Source organism: Manis pentadactyla, chromosome X, assembly GCF_030020395.1.
Source record: "Manis pentadactyla isolate mManPen7 chromosome X, mManPen7.hap1, whole genome shotgun sequence".
Classification (NCBI taxonomy): domain Eukaryota; kingdom Metazoa; phylum Chordata; class Mammalia; order Pholidota; family Manidae; genus Manis; species Manis pentadactyla.
This window is the reverse complement of record NC_080038.1, coordinates 24,550,509-24,564,421: the sequence shown is the minus strand read 5'-3', so window position 1 is coordinate 24,564,421 and position 13,913 is coordinate 24,550,509.

The following is a 13,913-nucleotide window of genomic DNA, read 5'->3' as shown; positions in this document are numbered from 1 at the left end:
TAAAATGTGGCTGAAAAGAGCACCTCACAGAGTTGTTAGGATGATTAGAAGAGCTAGTATATGAAAAGCACACTTAAACTACTATGTGAGAATTAGTTATTTTGCTGAGTAGTTTTAATATTGAAATTCATTAATGATCTATTAACAAAATAATTTGCTACATAACACGCTTGAATTTGTTTGATCATCAAGAGGAAAAAAAAAGAAAAAATACCCCTTCTGGATGACAACGCAAACCATCTACACCCACAGAGCTTACTGCCTACAGTCATTAAGATGACTGTTACTCCACACAGCGCTGTCTTCACCACATAATTTACTATCTCAGCAGACTCTTGCACAAGAAGGTAATAGTTGCAAATAACTTCAGTGCTCACTCTGGGAACTTCTGGAAAGATGCTCTACATCCCTAGATGTTTTGAAGTCTTTTCTTTGCCTTAAAAATCCTCACCTTGCTGTGTCTAGCAATTCTAAACTATCACATCATGATCCTCACCTAATCTGAACAAAGACTCCTTATGGAAAAGCCTTCCTTAAACCCAGACTTCAAAAGCTGATAAGTATCCTGACTTTCCCCTCCCCACTCAAGATTCCATCAAGGTTGCTCTCTTTTACTGTAGTAAGAATAAACTCAGTTTTGTCTTATCAAGTCATCTTACATTATTGTCTTATCAAGCATCTTAGTGCTATTACGGGGAGCCAGTATTCTATAGATTAGTGGACTGAACTTTGGAACTGGAGTTAGAGGATATTAGTTGAAGTCACAGCTCTGACACTTGAGCAAATCATTAATTTTCAGATGCCTCTTCTGTAAAATATATGTATATAAAATATATACATACTGCAGTTTTAAGTTAATAAGTTATGGCCTTAAAACAATACACTTATAAATTATATAAAATGTATATAAAATATATACATATAACATACATAAAAGTGCCTACTACAGTGTATGGTAAACAACACTAAATGTTTTGTACATTACCCATCCTTCTTTTTGGTTGCCTGCTGGGGCAAATGACAACACGGTTAGTCTGTTCAAGCCATCGTCTTTGGATAACTGCCCCTTGGCCCCTAGTAAACCATCTTATAAATACAGCCAGTACAAGCAGGAGGCTGTGAAGGATGGGCTTGCTTCTTCCTGCCTGAGACACCAGGCTTTCTGAAAGGAACATACACAGGACCCAGAGAAAATATTAAACTGTTCTTACTTGCAGAGAGCTAGTAGCTGATCCAAAACCATATGGGTGGATAGCTGAGGAGGCCCAGCACTCAGGCCCTTTGTTCCTCAGAGTCTGGAGGACACATGGGGTGATATTGTGTGTGTTCATTTCCTAGGCCTTCATCACTTTGCTCACTGACTCCTCTCCTCCTTTCTCACTTACTGGCCAATTGTTGGTTTATTGACTCTCAGGTCCAAATTTACCCTTTGTGTGTGCTATGATAAAATGGGTCTGGACCCTTTAAATACAGTTGCACAATATTAAGCTTTGTCTGTAGAAAGTGCTGGAGAGACATTGCAGAAGGAAAGGATTTCATATCATGGTCTGATGTGCTTGCTCCGCAGGCTCTTTCAGGATGCTGATCTTCACCACTGTAGTCTCTTTAGTCCCCAGGTCCCACAATGCAGGAGATGCTGCTCAGTTACTGTCCGGAAGCTTCCCTTGGCACCCATCTTGAGTGGTTTTATAGCAGAGTGCCTCTCATGAGATACTTCCCTGTGAACAGCTTCCCAGGAAACCTAGAGGATAGTTTCCCACAGTAAATTACAGAGTCGTTTACCAGCAAGTTCTGCTGGCGTGACACCACGATGACTTCTCTGTCATCCAGTGAGTCATGACTGTGACTTCTCAACAAGGTCTAGACCTCAGCCTTTAGGGGGGGATATCTTCTTTGGGCACTCTAGCTTATGTCATGAGTATTGGCTGCTTCTGTATCTTCTATTCCTACATTCTGTAGAATTCTTTTTACCTTTAACTAAGTAACCCCTTGTTATTTCAACTTCATGTGATAGTTAATAATTCTTTAAAACATTTTTTAATTAGGTACTTTTATTTCTTTTTCTCTGAGTTGCCTATTTATATTCTTCATTCATTAAAAAATACTATTGAGGTATGATTGACATACACAAAGCTGTATATATTTAATGTATACAACTTGATGAGTTGGGAGCTAAGTATACATCCATGAAACCATTACCACAATCTATGCCATAAACAAATCTTTCAGCTCCAAAAGTTTCCTCCTGCCCTATTTATTTACTATTATTATTTTGTGATAACAACACTTAACATAAGATCTATCCTCTTAGCAAATCTTAAGTATACAAAAGGTTATTGTTAACTATAGGCTCTATGCTGTACACTGGATATCTAGGGCTTAGTACCTTGCATAACTGAAACTTTGTACTCTTTGACTAATACCTCTTCCCACCCACCCCATCCTTCGGCAACCACGATTATACTTTCTACTTCCTTGAGTTTATTATTTTAGATTCCTCACATAAATGGTAGCATGTAGCATTTGTCTTTTTGTGTGTGGCTTATTTCATTTAACATAATGTCCTGCAGGTTCATCCATGTTGTTGCAAATGGCAGATTTTCGTCTTTTTAAGGCAAAATAGTACTCCATTGTATATATATATATATATATATATATATATATATATATATATATATATATACACCACATCTTTTTTATCCATTCATCTGTCAATGGAAATTTACTTCCATGACTTAGCTCTTGTGAATAATGCTGCAATGAACATGGGAGTGCACATTTAATCCTTTTGGATATATACCCAGGAGTGGGGCTGCTGGATCATATGGTAGTTCTTTAATTTTTAGAAGAACCTCCATGCTGTTTTCCATAGTGACTGCTCCAATTTACAATCCCAATGTGCGCAATTGTTCCCTTTTCTCCGCATCATCACCAACACTTGTTCCCTCTTGTTTATTACTGTAATTTTTGATAACACCCATTCTAACAAGTATGAGGTGGTAGCTCAGTGTGGATTTGAATTGTGTTTCCCCAATTAGTGATGTCGAACACATTTTCATATACTTGTTGATCATCTGCATGTCTTCTTTGGAGAAGTGTCTATTCAGTTCCACGGCCCATTTTTAAATCAGGTTTTTTTTTTTGCTATTGAGTTATAGGAATTCTTTATATATTTTGTATATTAACCCTTTGTCAGATATATGCTTTGCAAATATTTCCTCCCATTCTATAGGTTACCATTTCATTTTGTTGATTGTTTCTTTTGCTGCACAGAAGTTTTTAGTTTGAGGTAGTCCCATTTGTCTATTTGTACTTTTATTGGTTTGTCTATTTGTACTTTCATTGGTTTGAGTTTTTGGTACTATATCAAATAAATCATTGCCAAGATCAATGTCAAGAAGCTTTTCCTTTTTGTTTTCTTCTAGGAGTTTTATGGTTTCCAGTCTTACTTTTAAGTTTTTAATCCATTTTGAGTTAACCTTTGTGTGTGGTGTAAGATAAGGGTCCAATTTCATTCTTTTGCATGTGGATATCCAGTTTTTCCAACACCATCTATTGGAGAGGCTATCTTTTCCCCATTGTGTGTTTTTTGGCATGCTTGTCAAAGTTTAGTTAACTGTATATGTGGGGATTTATTTCTGCTCTCTCTATTCTGTTCCATTGGTCTGTGTATCTATTTTTATGCCATGACCATACTATTTTGATTAATGTAGCTTTATAATATATTTTGAAACCAGTAAGTGTGTTGCCTTTAGCTTTGTTCTTCTTGCTCAAAATTGCTGTCGTTATTCAGTGTCTTTTGTGGCTCCATATGAATTTTAGGATTGTTTTTCTTTTTCTGTAAAAAATGCCATTGGGATTTTGATAGGAATTGTATTGAATTTGTAGATCACTTTGGGTCATACAATCATTTTAACAAAATTAATTTTTCGATTCATCCATGAGCTTGGGATATCTAGTCCATGTGTATAAGATATGTGAAACTTCCAGGAAGTGGGATAGATGTTATTCTTTTAAAGTGAGGTAGATGTTATTCTTCTTCCTTACCCCCTTTTCCTGAAAACTTGAATGAGATTATGATAGTTGAGGCTAAAGTAATCATCTTGGTACATGAGGTAGAAGCTATATGTTAAGAATAGTAGAGCAACAAACTGGAATGGGCCTGGGTCCTTAATGATTGTAGGGTCATTATATCAGCTCTGGACTGCTGCTTTTGACTGCTTACTTGAAAACTATCTTGCATAAGCCATTGTTAACTTAGGATATGAGTCACACACAGCCATTCCAAATCCCAACTATGATGGTTAATTTTATGTGTCAGATTGGTTAGGCTATAGTGACCAGTTGTTCGGTCAAACACCAGTCTAGATGTTGCTAGGAAGGTATATTTTTAGATGTGATTAACACTCAAATAAGTAGACTTTGAGTAAAGCAAATTATTCTCTATAATGGGGGTGGGCCTCATCTAGCTGGTCAAAGGCCTTAAGAGAAAAGACTGAGGTCCACCCAAGAGGAAGGAATTATCCCTCTAGCTGGCCTTCAGACTCAAAACATCAATTTCTTGCTGGAATTTCCAGCCTGTCACTCTGTCCTGGAGATTTAGAACTTTCTATCCCCTGCAATCAAATGAGGGAATTCCTTAAAAATCAAAGCCAGGAACCTTCCTACACTGCTGGTGGGAATGTAAATTAGTTCAACCATTGTGGAAAGCAGTATGGAGGTTCCTTAAAATGCTCAAAATAGACATAATACCATTTGACCCAGGAATTCCACTTCTAGGAATTTACTCTAACAATGCAGCAGCCCAGTTTGAAAAAGACAGATGTACCCCTATGTTTATCGCAGTACTATTTACAATAGCTAAGAAATGGAAGCACCCTAAGTGTCCATCAGTAGATGAATGGATAAAGAAGATGTGGTACATATACACAATGGAATATTATTCAGCTATAAGAAGAAAACAGATCCTACCATTCGCAACAACATGGATGGAGCTAGAGGGTATTATGCTCAGTGAAATAAGCCAGGCGGAGAAAGACAAGTACCAAATGATTTCACTCACGTGTGGAATATAAGAACAAAGAAAAAAGCGAAGGAACAAAACAGCAGCAGAATCACAGAACCCAAAAATGGACTAACAGTTACCAAAGGGAAAGGGACTGGGGAGGATGGGTGGGAAGGGAGGGAGAAGGGTGGGGAAGAAGAAAGGGGGCCTTACGATTAGCATGTATAATGTGGGGGGGCACGGGGAGGGCTGTGCAACACAGAGAAGATAAGTACTGATTTTACAGGATCTTACTACGCTGATGGACAGTGACTAATGGGGTATGTTGGGGGGACTTGGTGAGGGGGGGAGTCTAGTAAACATAATGTTCCTCATGTAATTACAGATTAATGATACCAAAAAAAAAAATCAAAGCCAGGCAGAGAAAAGACAAATACTGTTATGATTTAACTTATATGTAGTATTGAAAAAAAAACCCAAGAAATGAACAGAAATAGACTTACAAACAGAATAAGACTGGTGGTTGTTATAGGGAAAGGGGGGTGGGTGAAATAGGGTGAACAGGATAAAGAGGTACAAACTTCCAATTTTAAAATATATCAATCATAGGGATAAAATACAGCATAGGGAACACTGTAATTTCTTTTTATAATGTACTTTAAAATTATAATTTCATAGTCAGTAACATTGTAATTTCTTTTTATAATGACAGATGGTAACTACACTTATCATGGTGAGCATTTAGTGATGTATATAATTGTTGAATCACTATGTCATACTCCTGAAACCAATGTAAAATTGTATATTGACTATACTTCAACAAAGAAAACCAATCTCTCAGTCTCAACCTCTCTCAACCTGTGTGTGTATATGTATATATACATATATGTACATACATACACACACACATATATATATATGCACATACATATACTGTTTCTCTGGAGAACCCTCACATACTAACTCAGTTTCCAATTTCAGTTCAGTATATTCTCTTTTACACAGTGATGACAAATTCAAAGAAATGTTGCAGAAACTGTGAGCCAACAATGTGACTTTTTGGCAAGCTACTTTATATCTCCAAAATTAGGTACAATAGGTAATAATTAGGTAATAATACTCTACATTTATCACAGAACCAAAACAGTTTGTTTGGAAAATGAATAGAGGCATTTATGAAAGTACTTTTAAATTGTAATTAAATTGTAAAGTATTCAGTAAATGTGAGACCATTATTTTTGACATCCAAAACCAGTCATTTATGAACTGTGAGGTAAAACAACTTATTAGACAGCTGAGCAGAACAGCTTTTGCAGCTTGTAGAGAGATATCACTCCATTTTCAAGGGCTTCAAGCGAAATTTGAAATACGTGCTGTAAAATCCCATTCGTGACTGGGACATTTTGCCTGGTTATTGAGTTGAGTAGATGGGGAATTGGTACACTATGTGCTCATGCTCAGATGCCCACCATCAGGATTTTCAGAGGGGTTTGGAGGTCTTGTCAGATTCATAAACCAAGAGGCATGTCTTTTCTACCTCTGCCTGTGTAGCTGGATGTTAGCATCAGGAGCTCACTAGCTGGGGAGCATCTCTTTTCCTTGACCCAATGGTAGCCTATGTTTCAGGACTGTTCCTATCACTTCTCTTTGTTTTGAAAAAACAACTTAAAAAAAACCCAAAAAACCCTTCCCTTACATGATATATTATAAGTACATAATCATCAATATTTGGAGCCTGGTCTCATTGTCTTTGTGGCATCCCCAAACTCCTTTTGATATAGGGCTTTGATTACCTCTAGACTCCAATCCTCCCCAAAAATACCATCTCCAACTCTTCTTCTATTAGCCCCATTGGTTTCCATCACAAAAATGTCTCCATTTTTGACAGGTCTTCCTCACTATGCCCATGCCATCCCTAAAACTCATGCACTCATCACACTAGATCTCTTACTCTCTGGGGTATAGCACTCTTTGGCACCCTCCTGGGTCTATCTATGTGTTTTTTGTCTTGCCTATACATGTTCTTAATTACTGTAATACCTCCTAAGCAGAATCCCTTTTGCAGGGGAAATCTGGACTTTAGCTTGCTCAATCTTAGGTATAACTGTCACTCTCATTTTCAGGCCATTGTTGCCATTGGAAAAAGGTCGAGGGCCATTTCTTGAAAAGTGGTATTTGGAACAAGCCTTCAACAATTCTTAAAATTAAGTTTTTGTGGGAGTAGGTAATATAGCCACGTGGTACAAATGGGTAAGAAGTTCCCTAGGCACCCAATTCCTTTTGTTGGAGGGAATGAAAACGATCAGTTTCATGTGAACCCTTCCAGAGATGTTCTAGAATTTAAAATGTACACACACACACACACACACACACGGCAGGGGAGAAGCATATTGCACATAAATTATGCAAGTCCTTTTTCTGCTTAATATATCTTGAAGATTGTTTTATATCATACACATATAGCAGCTTCATTCTTTCAAACAGATGCACTATGCTCCATTATATAGATGAATCATCATCTAATTCCTTACTGGGGGACATGGGTAAGTCCAAACTCTTGCTATAATAAAAAATGCTGCAATAGATATCCTTATATATACAGCATTTCACACTCATGTGAAGATGTCTCTTTGATCAATAAGAGTAAAGTTGACTAGTCAGAGAGTTTGCATAATTTAATTTTTTACAGATAACTTTGACCATTTTTGTAAGGGAAAAATGGAATCACTTTCTAGTTACTATTTACATTTCTCTGATTACAGTGAAATTGAACATCTCAGCAAATTTTATAAGGACTTCATGTCGACTGTTTCACCCGATATCCAGTTGCAGTTTTCCCCACTTTGAACAAATTCTCCAGTGTTCTAGAATACCCTCTTCTCTTCAATGTCCACGTGGGCAATTATGAAGAGGCTGGGTTGCTCTTACAATGAAGGGTCCCTAGTAGTGAGACCTAGATGATACTGGCCAACCATTGCTTCTGTCCTCTGCATTTCCTCCCTTCTGATTTGCTGATGGTTAAGTCAGCTTTTCCACTTGGGAGCTCTGGTAATTTTAGCCCCTTGTGGAAGGAGGTCACTAGAAGTTCCTTGTACTCCTCTTGGCTGGCCAGGACTTTAAGGGTCTCTGTGTTGGTCAGTCAGAGAAGCAGACCTATTAGATTTTTAAATATATACACATAATTTGAATATTACATACAAATTGAACATTATATGTAATTCATATATTATATATAATCTGTGTATTACACATTATATTATATGCATTATATATTTATTACAGGAACTTGCCCTTATCTGATTGTGGGAGCTAGTTAAAAGAATCTGCATAAGGCTGTCATTTCTCAGGCTGTTGATGCTGGAGCCTGAAGTCTCTGGGAAGGCAGTTAGGAAGGAAACAAACGTGAAGTGGAAGAAACAAGACGCTGCTGGAAGCTGTGAGGCTGAGTTGGAACCCAGGAAGGTAGAATGGAACTTTTGCCAGTCTCTCGCCACCTGTAAGTCTCCAACCCTGATGACCCTGATGATGTGGGTGCCCCAGAGGAGAAGCTGATGCCTCTTGCACAGGGTGAGACACACAGCCTGGGAGTAAGAGAAGCTGCAGGAAGATGTGACAAACTGGAAGAGCTGAGGGCCCTGCTGCCGCCACATGCCAACCAAGAGATCCAGCAGATAGGAGATACAAGTGTGAGCTGCAATAGGCCCTCCGGCCCCACTCCAGCCTTTTGAATGATAGAGAAAATGACCGCTCGTCTACTCCCACCTTCTCAATGATGTGCAGAATGTCTCATGATCCTGACTATATTGGAACTATGCAGGGAAGGGAGTCCTGGGAAATGTAGTTTCAGCTTAGCTAAGTTGACACTGTGCACATCCTCTACACCCTCTCAGAGCAGCCTTGCCATTCAGGTTTATGCTCCCGACATGTGGGGACCTGGACCAAGTTGTGAACCATACTTAAGCAGCTTTTCCTACCAATGCTCATATTGGGCCTTTATCAATTAGTTTTTACTGTGTAACAAATCATGTCAACACTTAGTGGTTTAAAACAACAAACATTTTTTACTGATGATTTCTCATGATGCCAGTTGGGCCATGTTCTTCTCTGGCAAGGATCTGCTGGAGGCTGAGTGGTCTGGGATGTCTTCACTGACAGTGGTCAGGCTGTAGTCAGGGGCCTCAGCCGAGATGGCTTGTCTCTGTTCCACTATGCATTATTTTATTAACGCATTTGCACTGGCTCTATCCTTTTCTGCATGGCAAATGCCTCTAGCATCCTTCTATAATCATCTAGCACCCAGTTATTTATTTTTTGAGTCTTGGTTGGGGTCTCACATAAGCTCATCACTTGCCATCTGAGTTCTTCCTCTTCAGAACTCATGGGGTTATCTGTTCCCTGCAAAGCTACTGCAGGTGGGGAATCTATGCCCTTGCACATGTGGTGATGTCCCTCCTCCATGCAAATAATGCTGTTTGAGTCAAGGGAACTTTCTTCTTAGGTTCTTAATACTGCAGCCCTCAAGGTATCCATATACCATCTCACTCCCTGGAGTCTTTGATATACTAAAGCCAGGTGCTTTTTACATGTAGAAGTGGGGAGGATTTCCACACTCCCCCACTGGATGTTATGCTTTGTCTCCTGGGCATTGACCCAGGCCTGCTTGTGCCTCTGGGCCAGCATTTCCTTTTAAAATCAGCTCCTCAGTTTCTCTTCATAGGCCACGTTCTCAATGGTAAGCCATGAGTTCAGGGACAGGGAACCCACATCTGGGACACACACAAAGCTTTTTATGACCTGAAGGTATCTGTGTACAAATACAGTCCTCTTGACCTCACTCAGCAGCCTATCAGCCCAAATCCCAGCTTGGGTGAAGGCTGGGGCCCCAGCACCACAAGGCATGCTAGGTCCTTCCCAGGGTGCAGGGGACGGGCGTCCCTACCCTGCTTTCCTGGCTCTTCTCCTTCTGTTCCCTTTACATTCATGCAGTGCCTTAGCCCCACCTGCTACCTCCTGGTCTGTGTGCGCTAACTACAGTGAACTACTGGCCATTCCCTCAATGTGCATCTGCTTGCACATCTCCTTAAGCTTACCCATGCCAGTCTCTCTGCTTGGAATATTCTTTTTGCCGACTTCTACTTGGAGATTGCTTCTTCATTCTCCATGACTCAGCCCCAGTGTTTATTCACCCATCAAATCTTCCTCAAGGCTTTTGGTCATAACTAATTACCCCAGTAGCACCTTTTAAATAATTTCCCCACTAAAGTATTTATGATATTCTGACTGGAAACTATGTGTGACTCAACTTTGGCAGTCTCTAACTGTAAGTCAAACATAGACAACTGCTTGATGGGAGGAGAGATCTCCCAGCCTCTGGCACAGAGGGTAAGGTTAAAGAAAAGGTACTTATGATGTGAATGAGTAAATGACTGAACAGATCAAGAAGGAATGATGTAGAAGACAAATCAGCCTGTGGGAAGTAAATAGCAAGGCTACAGCTGAGGCCACGTAGAAATGACAAGTGTTGCCCTAGTTCTGGGAGTGACAAGTCATTTCAGAAGAAGAAGAAGTGGAGTCTGCTAGAGTCCTTGGCTTCTTGGTCAAGGTGATTTGATCAAGGAGCATTCAGAGGGAGAGAGTACGGTTCCTGAAATCGGAACATGTCCCATTCTGGGCACTGGGCCAAAGGTACTCGTACATTCGCTACTCAGGAAGAGACATCCTAGGCGATCCTGAACTGAGGCTACCCTGACGAGGTGGCTCTCTGGGCGGATCTCTTGGAGGTCTGAGGATGTCTGGAGAGACACAAAGCTGTATCTTGTGGGGGTGTATTTATAATAACAAGTGAGGCAGTCACTACACTGACTGGAAAGAATAGAAAAGAGCTCTAACCTCAAACTGTGTAGCTATTAGGAAGTTATGTATGGAAATGTGTAGGGTACATTTCTGTAAATAGTCTCATTCCCTGGCTTTCTTCCTGTTCCTTGAATATCTATAATTTTTGTCTTCATATATGGCAATATTCCAATCGTTTTGTTAAGACTTTGTTTTTTTAAAGCACTTACAGGTTCACAGCAAAATTAAAGGGAAGGTGCAGAGGTTTCCCATGAACTCCTGGCCCCACACAGGCTTGCTCTATTTTTTATTTCATTATTTTTAATACACAATAAAAGCAAATTCATTATAAAACACAGAAACTGCAAATAATCAAAAAGGGAAGGGAAAGACTTTTTCCCCCAAATATCTTTTAAAGAAAACCACTGTTAATCTTTGGTGGCTACTCTTATGTAAATATTTTTCTTAATATTCTTGCTTATGACATAACTGAGTGGAAAATAACTTTTCTCATGTAGTATAATTTTATTTTTTAAATGTTCACATTCTTTTGTAGAAAAGGTAATACTTACAGAGAATACAAGTCTCAAAAGTCACCAAAAGGTATGCAGTTCTTCCATAGGTAGCATATATATTTAGAATTCTCTCTCTATATATATTTTTTCCCTGCATAAATGGTAGCACACCACAACCATTATTGAACATCTTGTTTGTTTTTTATTTACAATAGATCTTGGGGATCTATTACATTTCACTTCACAGAAATTTTCAATATTTTCACAAGGTGGCAAGAACTATTACGTTGAAGGTATCTTTTCTTGGCTAAGACTAAGACAAATAATTAAAGAGAAGCTAATGCCTTTTGAATGATACTCACTAATACCAAGAGGCACAGAGAATAGGGATTGGGCCAAGAACAAGATTATGGAGTGGGTGAAAGAGCACTGGCCAGAGACTGGGGGAACGGTGGGGAAGGAACTGCTCAGTCTGGCTAGGAAGAACTCAGACTGGGGAGAACGGCTGAGGCCAGTGACTAGAGATAGGAAGGGAAAGAGAAATTTGTGGAGAAGAATGAGCAAGAACTACTAAATTATCTCTAGGTTTGTTCTGCTTTATCTGTGGAAAGGGGACATTTCTGCCTCACCGCAATCCCCAGTTTGTGCATCATAGCACAGCCTCCTGGCTCATTTATCCCAGGGCTGTCCTGTCTCTTCTCCTGCCTCCTGTCCTCTCCACAGCAGGGGTGCACTGATGTGAGGTGCTCTCAGGGCCAGTCTCGGCCTCTTTTGAGTGGCTCTGCTCGAAATGACTTCTTTACCATGGCTGGGTCATATGCCAGGAGGGAATCACCTTGCCCTCCCCTGAGACCCTTCTTTTGCTCTCCTAGGGGTCCAAAACCACCACTCAGTACCTTTCCTAGCACAGTGCTGCAACTTCTGCTTTTCACGGACACTCTGCTCTTTGCCGAGAGGTAGGAAGTCTTGGAGAATTAGTGGATGCTCTCTTCTTTCTAAGGGAATGGGTCTTCCGCCAGCCTTCTGAGGGGCCCAGGCTGTACCTTGTATTATAATTCTTGGGCTGGGGTGGGGATTTCTGCTTACCCCCAGTGATAGCCCTCAAGCTGGATTCACGAGTGGGTGTCCTTTATGAAAATAGGGACTTTATTTCATACAATGCCTAAAACAGTTCTTAGGACAGGCTCTGTTCAAAAAAAATGTATCAAGTAGATAGAAATACTGAGTAAACAGAAATGTGGTTAGCTTCCTGGGTGAGCACACAAAGGCTAATTTCAGCAGAATAGACGCAGTCTATGTAAAGAGAGCTATACAGATCAGAACCACTAGGTGTAGCAATACTTCTAGGGGAAATAACTTTGCAGGTTCCTAGCTCCTTGAGACAGCTCTAAATGGGAGAGTAGATCCTTCCAGTTTCAAACTCTAGGTGGAGTCCATCTGGGCAGGCACTGGAATTCTAGGGTTGGGGAACGGAAACTCTAATGGGGAGTGGGAAGGCTTTAGTGGGGAGAAACCCATACTGTGTTGGAGCTGAGGGACTGTGGAGGGCATGAGGGCGTGGATGAGTCTGGGGAAAGGAAGGTTCCTGTGCAGAGGATATGTTGGTTGTCCTTCCTGCTCATGATAAGCAGAGACTGACACCTCAGGAGGAAGAGGACAAGTGGAAGGACAGAGAGAGAAGGAGGAACAGCAGCTAAAGAGCTTAGAGTACTTAGCTACAGAACAGGATTTTCTTCACCCACTTGGACCTGGGATAGGCAAGAAGGTACAGTCAAGACTTGAGAAGGGAGACGGAGGAAAAATGCTGGCGTGGCAGGGAAATGGAGTCCACGGCAGGGTCTGCAGTGGGAAAGGGGGAGGGCCAGGGGAAGGAACTCCATGGTCCAGAGGGAGGCAGTTTCTGGAGCACGCATGGAAGAACCAACTGGGGAGTTTGCTTGTATCATTAAGCTTTTTCATAGATAACAATGAATAACCTTTCTTGCTAGGTAGGGCGTCACTCACTGGCTGAAGAAATGGAGTTCCACTGAAGAAAAAGAGATCTTGTCTTAGAAGTTAACTTATGAATTAATTTTAGTGGATTGAGTAACAATACCACTGGTGTTATTTTTAGAAAAAGGAATTATACCCTAAGACGACTTAACTCTTGTGGTGGTAAATGGTAAAGGAAATGGTTCTATTGTCACACCATGATTGTTCCAGTGCCCTTGTCTTCTCTGGGAACAAGAGTGCTCTTCAACAGGTGTGGGTCATGTGCTCAGTATGACCACATCATTTTCCCATCTGCGGAGTCTACCACCACATCCTGATCTTGAAAAATCTGAAATGTAAACTGAACTGTGCTCCTTTCAGGACTCTATTCTTAGTGACTTATGTGAATTAACTTCTTGCCTAAATTTCCACACACTTAAGAAGGTATTTCCACACATGCTTTCGCAGCTCCTTGAGGAAATGAAACAAAGACCTTTTGATCACATGAGACTTCATACATAGAGGTAAAAGTATGTGTTTCATGTACTTGAGTAGTTCTTTCACTCCAACGGTAATTACAAGTTTGCCAG